The 16,679-nt window shown below is 39.2% G+C and overlaps 1 protein-coding gene across 13 annotated transcripts in view; it reads left to right on the plus strand.

The window, feature by feature from the left end:
- The window catches only part of PARD3 (par-3 family cell polarity regulator), a 659,680-nt gene that overhangs the window by 608,242 nt on the left and 34,759 nt on the right, over positions 1-16,679 (plus strand). The gene's annotated exons all lie outside the window — the stretch shown is intronic.

Consider the following 16,679-nt stretch of genomic DNA (forward strand, 5'->3'; position numbering starts at 1 on the left):
GAAATCTTGGAAATATATGATAGAAAGAGTTGTAGTGTGAAATTTGCAGAGTTGAGTGGAAGGAGTCCTTTCTGGTTGGTGTTACAGGGCGAATATTTTTCATGTGCTCATAATGTTCTGTGTTGGAAGGTACACACACAGAGTATAACTACATGTGAAAGGTAGTTAAAGAAAATGGAGGTAAGGTGGAGCATATCCCTGGAGGGCATAGATCAGAGGCTCTCGTTCATTCAAGGAATTCATGGAGTATTTACTTAACTGGCATTGGGACCAGGGCTGAGGACACAAAGATGAGTATGATGAGTTCTCTCCCTTTAAAAAGCTTGTTGTCTGATTCCAGAGAGACAAGTCCAGTAAACACCTGCAGTGCCCACTAGTATAAGACGGCATAGGGGACTGGTAAGTGTAGATGTGTCTTGCTCAGCCAGAAAAGGAGTATTTTCACCCTGAGACTTTGCCTTGTCCAAACCAGAATTTTCTGCCCCGCATCACCCTCATCTTCCCCACTGAGTTGAAAATCTCTGCCCTTGACAGTGGATGTTCTTGTGTGAAGTTCAGTGAGATCAATGCCTAGCCATTCACAGGATTTATAAGTAGCTATAAAATGAGATTTTAAAATTCAGTTTGAGTCTTTTCATAGAATAATCATGTTCATGATTCAGCACAGGGTTTTTTCATGTTACATTCATAGTCAAGAGCTGCCTTTTTTTTTCCCCCTCTTTTTTTCCCACTGAAAGAATGCTAACAGGAATAAATTGAGTGGGATGAACCTTCATTGTCACCTTTTTTCTTCGCTTAAGTATTTATAGTAAGAAGATTAAATGTGCAGAAGCTGTTCTTCCCATTCATGTAAACCAAAGATACAAAGAATTTAGTAAGTGCCTGGGCGGTGGTTTGCCCTAATGAGAAGAGCATGGAGATGGCAGCCGGGCGAGTGGGAGCCCAGTGGAGCTTCCGGGAGGCTGAGAACTGGAAGTGACCAGCCCCAGCAAATGGCTCCCGCTGGGGACCTGGGTGGGATCTAGGAGCAGGACCACTTCATGTCGGAACCTTGACTGGCAACTCTCACCCATCGCTTCTTAGTTTTCTTGAGGGAGCACTTACAACGAAGCCCTTTCTTTTTAACCCCTTACTTCCCGTTGACCATGAGTTCTCATTTACAAATTAGGACATTTGGCACTTGGCATGAGCCATCTGTTTATGGCCATAGAGTATCTGAAGTTGTGGCCACTCCATCGAGATAGGAAGTGTAATCTTTCAGCTGAGCGCCTGTCTCTGGCATCTCTACCCTGTGCCTCGCACAGTTATCAGAGTAGGAAGCCGGTCAGAGGTGTGAGCCGAAACCCTTTTGGACCACGCGGAACAGCTGTGTTTTGCTCTCCTGCTTTAGGAAAGCGATCACAGTGGATGGGCAGCCTGGCGTCTGCCTCCTACTTCTGAGTAGGATGGTCAGCGCAGATTGCACCAGCATGTAGACAGACGCTCAGCTCCCAGAGGACCTTTCTGTCCACCCGTGGCCACCACTATTCCACTGGGCTCCTTCCACTGGCTCACTGTTGCTGTCATGGAAGTCGGAAACACGAGTATAAATATACACACACATATGTATACCCACACATATTTTTAAAGGGCTTGTGGTTTCTGAGAATGGTGAAAGGGAAAACTGTGTAAAGCAAAAACGCCCAAGGGATAGTGTGTCCTGGCCCACCACCCATCTTCAGAGCTCCCTGGTGCCTCTGTGTCCGCGTCTTCCCGGGAAATGGCAGATCCAGTGCTTTGACTCCGAGCATCTCCCCCTGACCTAGGCCTAGACTTCTGTCCTTTCCAGCATGCTGTCTCACTAAAATCTCCTAAAATCCAGCTCCTAAAATCTCATCTCTTTTATTTTTTTTTAGACATTTATTTATTTATTTGAGGGAGATAGAGAGGGAGCGCGTATGGGTGGGGGGAGGGGCAGAGGGAGAGGGAGAGCCAGAATCTCAAGCAGACTCCATGCTGAGCATGAAACCTGGCTTGAGGCTTGATCCCACAACCCTGAGATGATGACCTGAGCTGAAATCAAAGAGTCGGACGCTTAACTGACTGAGCCATCCAGGTGCCCCCTCGTCTCAATTATCGTGGTCCCCTCTGTTGTCTCTCTCTTTATCCTTGGGCTTGTAAGACAGTTTGTTTCGTGTTGTCATTTTAGTGGGGTTTTAGAAGAGATCTGGCCTCATGTGTGAGTTCAGTCTGTTGGGTTTGGGTGTTTCAGAAATCTCTTTTTAGGAAAAATTCCATCCAGGCAGGGACCCCAAACCACTTGCTGCCTCTTAAACTGGCCCACACCAGTTCCTCCCTCCAAGCCCATCCCAAGTGCAGGGAGTCTGAAATGCAGCTGGCCCAGGCCTCAACTTCCCTTAAGAATTGGTCCACGCCTCTGGTTTTCACAAAAATTATACATTTACTTTCCTGTACAGCCTTATCTGTTGTTTTTAGATGTATTTATTTGAGAGAGAGCTAGCGAGAGCACAAGGAGTAGGGAGGGGCAGAGGGAGAAGGAAGCACAGGAAGAAAGGGAGAAGCAGATTCCCCCTGAGCAGGGAGCCTGAGGCAGGGCTTGATCCCAGGACCCTGAGATTATGACCTGAGGCCCACACTTCACCGACTAAGGCCTCCAGGCACCGCAGGACCTTATCTATCCTTATATTACCTGACTGTTGAGTTTAGGAACCGTTTGCACATCTGTATATTGTCAACAATATAATGCATATTACCCGGCATTTAAAAGGTGCTTAATAAATAACAATGGTAATTGTCACTACCAATTATGGAAACATGTTATAGCAGGTTTAAGTCTTACCTAATCTTCCCGTATGAACTGGGAAGACATATTCTCCACCCAAAGCAATGAGGACCGATGGGGGCGGGGAGGGTCTGCTACACCGGCAGGCCTGGTGTCCTGGGTGGTGGATGTCCCCGCCTCCTCTCCCACGCTGCCTCTCACGTATTAAAAATGAAAGGTGGCATGTGGAAAGATGGGGACACTGGAGTGAAACAAAGTCTTGAGCAAATGTGCTTTAGTTTCTGGCAAGCATAGCCCAGACATTCAGCTCTTGGAAATAACCGTAACCGCTCACCTGACCACTGTGCTGCCTTCCCAATGGGGTGATGCCGTTGGGGATGGTCTGCTCCATCCGTGGCTCAGAATCCACGCTGTCTCCATTCCGGGCGTCACTAAATGAGTCCACTGCCAGCGAAGCTACCGTGCATGTGTGCTGAGGGGAACTCAGAGTTTGTAGCATTTCTTTCCATTTCCACTCACCAAGAAGAGAGTTCCCCTTGAGTTTGCCCAATGCATGTTGTTATTATTTTACGGCTCCGCAGAGATTGTCATCACCACCTCCCACGGCAGTTTCCATCTCGCAGACCGTCCCCACCGCGGTGCCCACCGTCGTTTCTGCGGCGAGTCTGTTTGTCAGAAAACTCTAATTGCTTTATGTGTGAGAACATTAAACTGCAATAAATTTATGTACGCAGCGGCTCCATTACTAGAGAACAAGTTTTATCTCCTAATAAATTGATGTTTCTTTTTAGTGTCAACTAAAACCAAAATTTACATCCGAGGAAGTGAACCTTAACATTAAATAATTGCTTCAGTGCCACTAGTGGTAAGAAGAGGTACTCACCACCCAGCTCTAAAAAGGCTGGAGCGAGGGAAATGGTTTTTTCCTCGGTTAATTGTTTCTTGAAAGCATAATTGCACAATGGCTTTAATTGAAATAGGAATAGAAGCTATGCCCTTTTAAAACAGATACTGTAAATAGTGTCATCATTTGGTATGAGTTATACCATCAGGGAAAAGACTAAAAAGCTTATTTATGTTGAAGGATAAGGGGGAAAAAAGAGATTTGCTTTGGTGGTTTATCTGGGTGTTGCATTTAAGATAATGGAATGGACCCTTAAAATTCTCTGGACTTTGATTAATATTTAATTGATCTTTTCTGTAAGACTTTGAGCTAAACTGATTGCTAATAAAAGACCCAACTTGGACAAAGGATTTATACGAATTTGACTTACTTTTAGAAGGTCTGAATTAAATTGGCCCAAGGCTGGTTTTCCTATTTCTGTGTTTATTATACTGCAAATGTGGTACTCTTTCAGAAATGGTGTGCATTAAACACTTCAAGTGTCTGATCCCATGTGGAACAAATATGAGAAAGTATCGTGTTACTTTATAGTCATATTAGGAACTGAACATGTATTATATATGTATGGGCATGAGAGGGAGAGAGAGGAAAGGAGAGGGAGAGAGATCTCTTAATTCAAGTGGGCACAGATGAGAAAGCTTTTTCCCAATTTCTTTGCACCATGCAGATTTGAGCAATAGAATGCTGGCATGGGAGCCAGCCTGGAGTAGCCCTGGACTAAGAATGCATTGTCCTCAACCTGTCATCTCTGTCATTCCCCCAGCCTGTCATTTTCTCTCTCTGGGCCTCAGTTCCCTTCTCAATAAAGTGAAGGGGTTGGTCTCCATGAATTCAGAGCTACTTTATAATTTGAATGTTCTTTAATTCTAAAAGCAATGACTTTGTGACCACAGAATATGGTTTATAGCATAAGATTTTGAGTGATCAGCCATTCCTTCTGTACCGTGTAAGTAACACTTAAATTTTCTTTTTCTTTGCCTGAAATCTTCTATTCAGTGCTTTTCACAGCCATGTCTGAACTACAAGAACGGAAGGCAAATAGTCCAAGTACAGATTGTGTATTGTTCTATCAGTTATCTGGGAAAGGGTTAAATATTCTTTTTTTTTTTTTTTTTAAAGTCAGGGGTTTTCCTTAATGGCATTTGAATAAAATAGTAAATGCCATGATAGAGACCAACAAACTCTCCCACATGTCGTTAAACAATTTGTGATTCCCTGGCTTTAGCATTTTGAAATAGTTCTGAAGTTGATGGGATGATTTTTTTTAGGGGGGGAGGGTCTCTGCGAACACGGGGAAATTTTTTCAAAATAAAAGGAAAATCCTGTGAAAAATATAAAAAGCATGTTGGGTCTCCAGGGTAAAATTCAAAGGTTTAACTAGGAGATGACTCTTTTCCTCTTCAAAAAATCTGGACGTCATCCTCCATAAAGCAATTTTAAGTTAAAAGGGGGAGAAAAAAAGTCAAAGTTTGATGATATTTAGTTGGCTAGTTCATTTCATGGCAATTCCTAAAAATTTCTCAGTAATATATACACACACACACACGTATATGTATGTATGTATGTATGTATATGCTAAGAATCTTGTGTAAGTTACATGTAGACTATATTTAAACTCTTTATAGTAGTCACAGTCTATTTTTACAATCAACATTACTGTAAAGATTTAGTGTTGTTATGTCTTTGTTTATGGCATCCATTGTTGCTATATCATGGAGTTATCTGGAGCCAACTCCTTGGTCAGAAACATAACCTCCAATTATAACATTGCTCCTCTGGGAAAATGTGATCTACTTTATGATGTGGTTTCACATCGTGGTGAAAAGTAGAGAATGCCTGCATTTTTTGAAGTTTAAGCTTTTCAACTCATTATACCATCAGTTATGACTTGGCAAGATGTGACTAGTGTGTCTTAGTTTGAAGTTCGCTCATGGATTCGATTTGAGTGGGAGTCCAGCCCCTCCCCCAAGTGCATACAGAAAGGATAGTAAATGTGTAAGTCAAACTTAAGCCTTAACTGGAAAATTTGCTACACATTTATGCACTCATGTTTTTGGAATGAGAATTTAATTTGAAATGTTATAAAATAAAAAGAGCTCTCTTCTCTGCAGTGCCAAACATCTTGATATTCCAAATGTAGACTAGAGTTACAGTTACTGATAAATCCTGGCTTTTCTCTTAAAAATCCAAAAGTTCATTGTCCTTTTGTGCTCCCTTTTTGTCATTAATCAGACTTACATTATTGGTGACATCTTTAACTGAATATTTTAATTACTGCTAAGATCCTGCCGAGAATCATGGTTCTAAGTTACAAGAACAAAAAATAAAAAGTTTCTCGAGGTTTTTTTTGGTTGTTGTTAAATAATTGAAGGTGTCCAATCAGCTTTTTTTTTTTTTTTAAGATTTTATTTATTTATTTGACAGAGCGAGATCACAAGCAGGCAGAGAGGCAGGCAAAGAGAGAGGGAAGCAGGCTCCCCGCTGAGCAGAGAGCCCGATGCGGGCCTCGATCCCAGGACCCTGAGACCATGACCTGAGCCGAAGGCAGCGGCCTAACCCACTGAGCCCCAGGAGCTTTTTTTGAAAGATAATATCTCTTTCATAATAATACCCATTGGGACTTAGAAACTGCATAAGCCAAATAGCTCATCTACCAAAACATGCTGAGACTTACAGAGAACAGTAGTTTTGGCCAAGAGAGGGGTACGCCCTTTACTGTGGCTTCCATTCTTTTCATGAGAAAAGTTAGCCAAAGCATAGGTGAGATAAAGAGCATACTCAGTAACAATATTAATCTAACATCAGGAAAATGGGAAGATTAATCTCCGAGTGTTGGATTTAGAAAGGGGAATCATGACAGCAGCACATCGCAGCTGTCATACTTAGTTAATTTAACATTTTAATTTTCTGTAAAGTTTTCTCACTTAGTGAAACCTGAGCAGTCATGAAAGGGATCAGAGCAACACCCCCTGAGGAGACTCATGTCACCCACAAAGCAGATGCCACTTGCCAGCAGCCCAGGTATCACAAGCCTGAGGGCCCAGCTGGAGGGAGCAAAGAAGTTTGTGTTGGGACCTTGAAGGGATTCCCTGCAGTCAGCCTTTAGCAGCGGAGCCCAAGAATCACTGGAGGTGCCGCTCTCTCTCCAACAGCACACTGTGATATCCCATGGGTCCCCACTTCATAAGCAACCCGGTCGACCTTTCTGCTTCTCTATCCCAATTACACAGCCACTGTGGAAAGTCAGAGCCGTTCTTTTGTAGTGGTATTAGTTAGAGTTCTCATACATGCCCATCCCTCTTCTGCATCCTTGCTGCGTGTGATCTGACCCACTCCTACAACTTAAATTATACCTCTGTATCTGTTGATGACCCCTGAAGCGCTATCTGTAATTTTTAAAAAGATTTTTATCTATCTACCAGATAGAGATCACAAGGAGGCAGAGAGGCAGGCAGAGAGAGAAGGGGAAGCAGGCTCCCCACTGAGCAGAGAGCCTGATGTGGAGCTCGATCCCAGGAGGCTGGGATCATGACCTGAGCCAAAGGCAGAGGCTTAACCCACTGAGCCACCCAGGTGCCCCGCTCTATGTGCACTTTTATTTTTCTCCTGAGCTGCAAGCCTGGATTTATAACAATCGATTCTGTGTCTCTATCAAGATGTCATTTTAATTCATCGGACTCAGAGGTGGGGAAGTGCCTGTTCTGTGCTCACCACTGGGTGAGGGGTATTCTTAGGCCACATTCATACTATTTGCATATGCATGAGACAGATACTATTACTTCTGTTAAGAGAATCAGAAGAAATAGCTGCTCAAAATACAAAGAGAAATTCTAGGCTTTATATTCCATATTCAGGAGAGTGGTTAGTATGTCCCTCTAAAACATAAAGTTTATTCATATAGGACTTATGCCCATCTGATTTCCAAAAATTATTTGAAGCAGTTTGCAAAAATTATTTGAAGCAGTTTGCAAAAATAGTTGTCAAAACAAAGTTTAAAAGGACTAAAGGAAAAAAAGATATACCAGGAAATTGGTGTGAGTAATTATACTTGAACATTATCTTGGAGATTCCTGGTAGCCAAGGCAAAAAGGACAATATAAAATTTTCACTCTGTAACTAAAGGAAATACATGTTCAGCTGGAGAAATGCTTTCACTAGTACCAACTTTCAGGTCACTTTTAATATACATACTTGTAAAAGGGAAACTATGTAATGAAATGACAATTTTCTAGTGAAGGATTGTATAAGATCCATGTATGTTCTTATTACGATCAATTGTTTAAACAATAGATGGAAATATAGGAGAACATCTATAGAAATACCTTCTCTGGCATTTTATGTTAGGAGTAATGTTTTACATATATATGTTCCAAAATAAAAACTGTTCAACAAATTAAATAACATTTATAAATATAGGTTGCCAAAAACACAGAAATATTCATATTGTAACCATTTGTCATATAGACTTCTGACCAAAGTTGAAGATTTATTATGTTGTAAAAATATTTTCCTGGGAATTTAAGTTGATATAACCTAGAAGTATTTAGTTTTCTGATCAATATTCTTGGCCTTATTATGAGTAGCAAAATGTTCATAAAGATTTTTGTAAATGTGGGATACCTGGGTGACTCAGCCAGCTAAGCATCTGCCTTGGGCTCAGGTCACGATCTCAAGATCCTGGGATCCAGCCCCACGTTGGGCTCGCAGCTCTTCAGGGAGTCTGCTTCTCCTTCTCCCTCTGCCTCTCCCCGTGCTTGTGCTCTCTCGCTGTCTCATGCTCTCTCTCTCAAAGAAATAAATAAAATCTTTAAAAAACTTTGTATTATTGGAAAGATGGAAAATCAACACCTTAACTGAATCCATGTTATAAAAAACCTTAGTGACTTTATGGAAACAATTTAGCACATTTATATCGTTTCATGTAAACGTGTGTTTATCAAAAACATTTTCAAGTTTATGAGATGTTCTGCATTGTATCCATCTATTCCATGGGCTCCATACCTCTTCATTAAGTTCTCTAGATAATGTCACGCCAAGACCGTGGAGATGACATTTTGATGTCAAAACAAAATAATGTAGTGGGAACCTATAGAAACAATGTTGCAGTGACAAAATGAAATGTCAGTGGAGGTCTATTGTAGCCTAATGTCAAAACAAAATGTCAGCCAAAATCCATGGAGACACTATTATGATATCAAAATGAAACAATATCAGAGGCAGTCTGCAGAGACATTACAATATGAGGAAAGACAAAACAAAATGATATCTATAGAGGCCTGTGACTTCTGAGTCTCAGGGAAGCTTCATGTCAGATAATAGGCTCATGACAAACACGGGTAATATTTCAGTACAGAGCTTGCTTTACTTACAATGCGGTTAGGTCCCAATAAGTCTATTGTAAGTTCAAAATATCCCAAGTCAAACATGTATTTAATACACCTAACCTACTCAATCTCCTAGCTTTGCCTAGCCTGCCTTCAGTGTTTTCAGGACATTTATATCAGCCTACAGTTGGGCAAAATCATCCAACACAAAGCCTATTTGATAATCAAGTGCTGAGTAGCTCATGCATTTTACTGAATTCTGTAGTGAGGGCGAAGGACAGAATGGCTGGATCGGTGCATGACCATTGTTATCCGTTGTTTGTCCTCGTGAGATCCTGCTGCTGGCTGGGGCCTGGGAACGGAGTATCACTCTGTATGTGAGCTTGGAAAAAGATCTACATTCAAAATTCGAAGTACGGTTCCTACTGAATGCCGATCACTGTCAGAGCATCATAAAGTAAAAAAAAAACAAAATCATTAAGTCAAACCATCATAAGTCGGGGATGATCTGTATATATTTTCTAAATCTTTTTTTTTTTTTTTTTTTTTTTGGCCACTCAGGAAAATATCCAGAACTGATTCTTCAGTATAAATGTCTTTTCGTGCTGATATTTATATCTACATCCCTGCCTGTGTCTAGATCTAAATCAATGTCTGTGTCTATCTCTGACTTCCTTCTGGGCTTCTGTTGCTACTGCACACATAATTAGTTCTATTCGGTCTTGGCTTAGCTTCCCTGCACACTAGTGTTTGGACATAGGTTGAATGCAAAAATACAGGGAAAGCAGTGTTGCAATCTGCTTGTAAGGGGTCGTACTGAGTTTTAACAGATGCCTTGCTCCATTCCTTTCTCCTCTGTCCTCAGGTATAAGCTGGCACTACCCCTTGCCTTGGTGAGTCTTTAGGCATCGAGGCTGGTTTGGAAATGTGCACCTGGATTCCTGTGACCTCTGCCCCTGCTGCTCATGATGCAGTAGAACCCTGGTTAGGTACTTACTCTGCCTATTTCCCAGCACTTTGATATTCGTTGAAAGATCAAAAATTCTATATTTATTGCAGAAAAACAAATCTTTATTACACTCTGTAATCATGTTGAGTTGTTTTCCCCCAAAGTTATTTAAGTTAGTAAAGTGCCTTTCCATTCCATGAGCATTTTCCATTTCTTTGTGCTGTCTTCAGGTTCTTTCATTAGTGTTTTATAGTTTTTGGAGTACAGGTCTTTCACCTCTCTGGTTAGATTTAGTCCTAGGAAGGTATCTTATTATTTTTGGTGCAATTATAAATGGCATTGATTCCTTAATTTCTCTTTCTGCTGCTTCATTATTGGAGTATAGAAATGCAACAGATTTCTGTACATTGATTTCGTATCTAGCAACTTTACTGAATTCATTTATCAGTTCTAGCAGTTTTTTTGGTGAAGTCTTGGGTTTTCTATATATAGTATTCTCATCTGCAAAGTGTGAAAGTTTTTCTTCTTCCTTATTGATCTAGATGCCTTTTATTTCTTTTTGTTGTCTGATGGCTATAGCTAGGACTTCCAGGACTATGCTGAATAAAAATGGTGAGAATGGACACCCTGTCTTGTTCTGGACCATAGAGGGAGAGCTCTCAGTTTTTCCCATTTGAAGATGATATGAGATGTGATTTTTTCCCTCTATGGCCTTTTTTTATGTGGATGTATGTTCCCCCTAAACCTACTTTGTTGAGGATTTTTATCATGAATAGATGTTGTAATTTATCAAATGCTTTTTCTGCATCTATTGAAATGATCGTATGATTCTTATTCTTTCTCGTGATGCATCATGCTGATTGATTGGCAAATATTGAACCACCCTTGCAGCCCAGGAATAAATCTCACTTAATTGTAGTGAATGATTTTTTTTTAATGTATTGTTGGATTTGGTTTGCTAGTATTTTGTTTAGATTTCATCAGATATTTTGGCCTGAAGTTCTCTATTTTTGTGGTGTCTTTATCTGGTTTTGGTATCGGGGTAATGCTGGCCTCATAGAATGAATTTGGAAGTTTCCCTCCTCTTCCATTTCTTGGAATATTTTGAGAAGAATGGGTATTATCTCTTCTCTAAATGTTTGGTAGGATTTGCCTGTGAACCCATCTGGCCCTGGACTTGTTTGTTGGGAGTTTTCTGAATACCGATTCAGTTTCTTTGCTGGTTATCAGTTTATTCAAGTTTTGTATTTCTTCCTCTTTCAGTTTTGGTAGTTTAAATGTTTCTAGGAATTTATCCATTTCTTCCAGATTGTCCAGTTTGTTGGCAGACAGCTTTTCATAATGATCTCTTATAATTGTTTGTGTTTCTGTGGTGTTGGTTTTTATTTCACATCTCTCATTTATGATTTTATTATTTGGGTCCTTTCTCTTTTCTTTTTGATTAAGTATCACTAAAGGTGCATCAATTTTATTAATTTTTTAGAAGAACCGGCTTTTAGTTTCATTGGTCTATTCTACTGGGGTGTTTCTGTTTTTCTTTAGTTGTGTATCATTCATTTCTGCTCTGATCTTTATTACTTCCTTCCTTCTGCTGGACTTAGGCTTTGTTGGTTGTTTTAAAAAATATTGTTAAAATGTCTGTACGATCCAAAATAATCTACATAGTGCAATCACTACTAAAATATCAAAAGCATCTTTCACAGAATGAGAATAAATAATCCTAAAATTTGTACAGAACCACAAAAGAGCCCAAATAGCCAAAGCCATCTGAAAAAGAAAAGCAAAGTGAGAGACATCATAATTCCAGACCTCAAGTCAAATTACAAAGCTGTAGTAATCAAGACAGTATGGTATTGGTACAAAAATAGACACACCGATCAATGGAACAGAATAGAAAATCCAGAAGTGAACCCACAACTCCATGGTCAATTAATCTTTACAAATAAGGAAAGCGTATCCAATGGGAAAAAGACAGTCTCTTCAACAAATGGTGTTGGGTAAACTGGACAGCCACATGCATTCACAAAAATAAACTCAAAACGGATGAGAGACCTAAATGTCAGACCCCAAACTGTAAAACTCTTTGAAGAAAGCACAGACAGTAATTTCTCTGACATTGGCTGTAGCACCTTTGTTCTAGATAGGTTTCCTGAGCTAAAGGAAAATGGAAGCAAAAATAAACTGTTGGGACTACATCAAAATAAAAAGCTTCACAGTGAAGGAAACAATCAACAGAACTAAAAGGCAGTCTATGGAATGGGAGAAGGTATTTGTAAGTGACATATGTGATAAAGGTTAGCACCCAAAATATATAAAGAACTTACAAAATTCAACACCCAAAATGTGAATAATCCAATTAAAATGTGGGCAGAAGACATGAACAGACATTTCTCTAAAGAAGACATCCAAATAGCCAGATGTTCATCATCATTCATCATCAGGGAAATGCAGATCAAAACTACAATGAGCTATCATCTCACACCTGTCAGAATGGCTAAAATGAACAACACAAGAAACAACAGGTGTTGCAGAGGATGTGATAAAAGAGGAGCCCTCTTGTACTGTTGGTGGGAATGAAAACGGGTACAGCCACTCCGGAGAACAGTATGGAAGCTCCTCAAAAAGTTAAACATAGAGCTGCCCTGTGATCCAGGAATCACAGTAGGAGGTATTTACCCAAAGAATACAAAAACACTAATTCAGACAGATACAAGCCCCCTGACATTTATAGCAGTTGTCGTTTATAGTAGCCAGATTATGGAAGCAGCCCAGTGTCCATCAATAGATGAATGGATAAAGAAGATGTGTGATATTATATATATATGTATGTATATATATATATAATATATATGTGATACAATATAATATATTTATGTGTGTGTGTGTGCGTGTGCGCGTGTGTAAGGAATATTATTTGGCCATAAAAAAGAACGAAATCTTGCCATTTGCAATGACATGGACAAAGCTAAAGTGTACTATGCTAAGAGAAATAAGTCAGAGAAAGACAAATACCATATGATTTTACTCATATGTGGAATTTAAGAAACAAAACAAATGAGCAAAGGAAAAAAAAAGAGAGAGGCAAACCAAGAAACAGTCTTCACTATAGAGAACAAACTGATGGTTACCAGAGGGGAGGGGATGGGGGGATGGGTGAACTAGAGGAGGGGCATTAAGGAGTGCACTTGTTATGAAAGCACCGGGTGATGTATGGAAGTGTTGGATTACTGTATTGTACACCTCACACTAACCCTACGCTGCATATTAAATAACTTGAATTAACACACAACCTTAAAAATTAAATTTAAAAAGAGAAAGCATTAAATTTGAAGCCTTTTATATTGAACACCTGAAACTAATATAACATGGCAGGTTAATTATACTTGAAAAAATTAAATTTTTTAAAAAGTCGTAAAAAGACTTCTAAAAAGTCTGAACAACATTTTAGTCAGAAGTGAAACTTTGACTACATGAAACAACTTACAAAGGTCAAAAAGTTTCTTATTCACATTTTAAACATTTTGTGTCTGGAAGTCAGTACTATTGATTTTTTTCTTTCGAAATTCACAAATGCCTGAAATAGAGAAAAAGTCAAACAAGAAAAGGAAACCTCTTCTAGGAATCCTATACCTCAAAATAAGTAAAGATTTTCTCATTTGTTTCAGCTACAGTACAATTTTAAAGTCACGTGTAAGTAAAATGATACAGTGAAGTCTCAGTTAACTAGAAATCAACCAAGCAAACCTACAATTAGCCAATGTTTGCAAAAGTTTAGTTTTAGAAGAAAGAGGTAGATGCCTACGAAAGTACTGCTATTGGGAATTTGTCCAAAAACATCAATGAGAAAGCAAAAGGGCTTTGGGGTATTATCCTGTAGTTGATGGAATAAGGTTCAGCTCAAGTACTTCTTTTTCCTACTCAGATATTCAGTAATGAGAACTAAAGTTCATGAGAATCTTAAAACTTTTTAAGAAACTCAAATGATATCCATTATTCCTTCTTTCCTAGATGGAAGAGACTTTAGTGCTTTCTAGAAAGATTTTCAAACTCAAGGATTGTAACAAACATACAAAAAGGACTTTTGTAAACTCTTATTTTGTCAGAGTAGCAATTGATTCTTCAAAGACTGTGATTATTCAGGATTTTATACCAGGTTTCATTTGCTTACATGAATTCACATGTATTAGCTACAGAACCAAATCTCTTAGAAAATGGCATCAGCTTTGTGTGTGGTGGGGTGTGCTGAGTCTTGGACTGTATTCTCAAAGCATGCTTCTGTGGCTAAGGTTCGGACTGCACTGTGGGAAAAGTCATGAAACATTCTACCACGAACACCAATGGGATAATTTTAAGAGATCCAAGTGGGAGCTGGTCACTATTTGGCAGGAGAATTAAGAGTGGATGCCAGCAAATATTGAAACAGAGAATTAAAAATTATAGATCGTAATCACCATTTCGAGCAGTGGGAGTAAACTTGCGTAATAAACATCTAAACCCAAACTGTGAATTTCATTACATGTCAAAGAAAAAGCCATTTGTAGTATAATGCCAGAACGTGTGTTTGTGGAAGAAAAGTTTGGAAGACTTGGCTAAATCATAAAAATAAGATTTGCTTGTATTTGGAACTTGGTAGGTTACAGATTGAATGCTTTAAAAGTTTAGTCTCTGAGTCAATATATATGGAAATATTTTTTAAAGTATATATACACACATATAGATATTCACATATATTTACATATATTAACATATATAAACACATAGCATGTGTAAATATATAAATATTCTAAAAAGTAATTTATGTGCATAAAAGAATAGTATAGAAATAATTCTAAAGCTTGCCCGGAAACATGAAACATAAGGTAAAGATCAATATAGTGGGAAAGAGAGAGAGAGGAAAAAAAGCAAAAGTTCATTCTGGAAAGTCCATCATATAATGAATATGTTTTCTAGAAAGAGCGAACAGAGGTAATGAATGGAGAGATTATTAGAAAAATAACACAAGAAATTTTTCCAGAGATGGAGAACTTAAGATCCTAAACTGAAGAATTAACTAGTGCCCCAAAAAATCAAATTTAAAAGGAAACAGGATTGTGAAGTTTCAGAATAATAGAAACAAATAGATGATCCTTTAAAGAAAATATACAGTAGAGAGCTGGGAATCAGAATGTTAGAATTCTCAACAGCAACACTGGAAGCCAGAAGACCATGGAGCCGTACCTTCAGATATTGAAGAGTCGTGTTTCCTAACCTGTGGTTCCATCCCTAACCAAACTGCCAGTAAGTGGTGATGGTTTAAGCATGTAAAGATACAAGTTCTTGTTTTTTTTTTTTTTTTTCTTTTTTACTTCTCATACTTACCCTTTTAGGAAGCTACGTGATGTACTCTAAAAAAAATCCCAGGATGATGATGAAGGGAGGTGCCAGGACTGCCAATATGCAGAAATCTGGAGAGCCCAGTGCAGACTGGAGCATGTGGAAAGAACACTTGATTTGGAGGGCTCCAAGAAAAAACCCAGAATTGATAGGCTATGATAGGTTGGATCATGGGAAAATGTGTCTAAGGCTATAAAGAGGGAGAAGATACTTGCAAAAGACCTATCTGATAAAAGACTGTTATCCCAAATATACAGAGAACTCTTAAAACTCAACCATAAGAAAGCCAACTGCTGAATTTTATTTTTTTTATTTTATGTATTTATTTTAGAGAGAGAGTGTAAGTGGGGGGAGGAAGAGAGGGAGAGAGTGTGGGAGGGGGAAACAGGCTCAAGCAGATTCTGCTGAGCATGGAGTCGATATGGGGCTTGATCTCATATCCCTGAGATCATGACCTGAACTGAAGCCAAGAGGCAGATGCCTAAATGACAGAGCTGCCCAGGTGCCCCTCAACAACCCAAGTTCAAAAAAGGATCAAGGACTTCAAGACTTGAACAATCACTTCTCCAGAGACAATCCACAGATGGCAGATAAGGATGTGAAGAGGTGTTTCACATCACATGTCATCAGGGAAATGCAAATTAAAACACCAGTGAAATACCACTACATATCTGTGAGAATGGCCAAAATCTGACAACACCAAATGCTGGTAAGGATGCGGAGCCACAGGAGCTCAGTCATTGCTTGTGGGAGTGCAAAAGTGGTACCGGAACTTTGGAAGACCAAGGTTTGGAAATCTCTTACAAAAACTAAACGTACCTTACAAAACCAGCAGTTGCGCTCCTTGGTATTTACCCAAAAGAACTAAAAATTTATGTCCACACAAAAACCTGCACATGAATGTTTGTAGTAGTCTTATTTGTAACTGCCCAAATTTGGAAGCAATAAAAATTTCCTTCAGTAGATGAATGGATAGAAACTGACATATCCAGACAGTGGGATGGAATTTAGAGCTAAAAAGAAATGAGTTATCAAGCCGAGGAAACTTAAAGCATATTATTATTAAGTGAAAGGAACTAATCTGAAAAGGTTACATACTATGTGATTCCAACTCTTTGACATTCTGGAGAAGGCAGAAGATGGAGACAGTTACAAGATCAGTAGCTGCCAGGGAAGGTGGAAGAGGGATGGATGAACAGGGAGAGCACAGAGGACTTTAGGGCAAAAAGTATACTCTGTATGATGCTATAATAATAAATAAATGTCATTATACATTTGCTCAAACCCATAGAATTTACAACCCCACGAACAGACCCTAATGTGAACTATGGACTTCGGCTAATAATG

The sequence above is a fragment of the Neovison vison genome, chromosome 12 (assembly GCF_020171115.1).
Source record: "Neovison vison isolate M4711 chromosome 12, ASM_NN_V1, whole genome shotgun sequence".
Lineage (NCBI taxonomy): Eukaryota > Metazoa > Chordata > Mammalia > Carnivora > Mustelidae > Neogale > Neogale vison.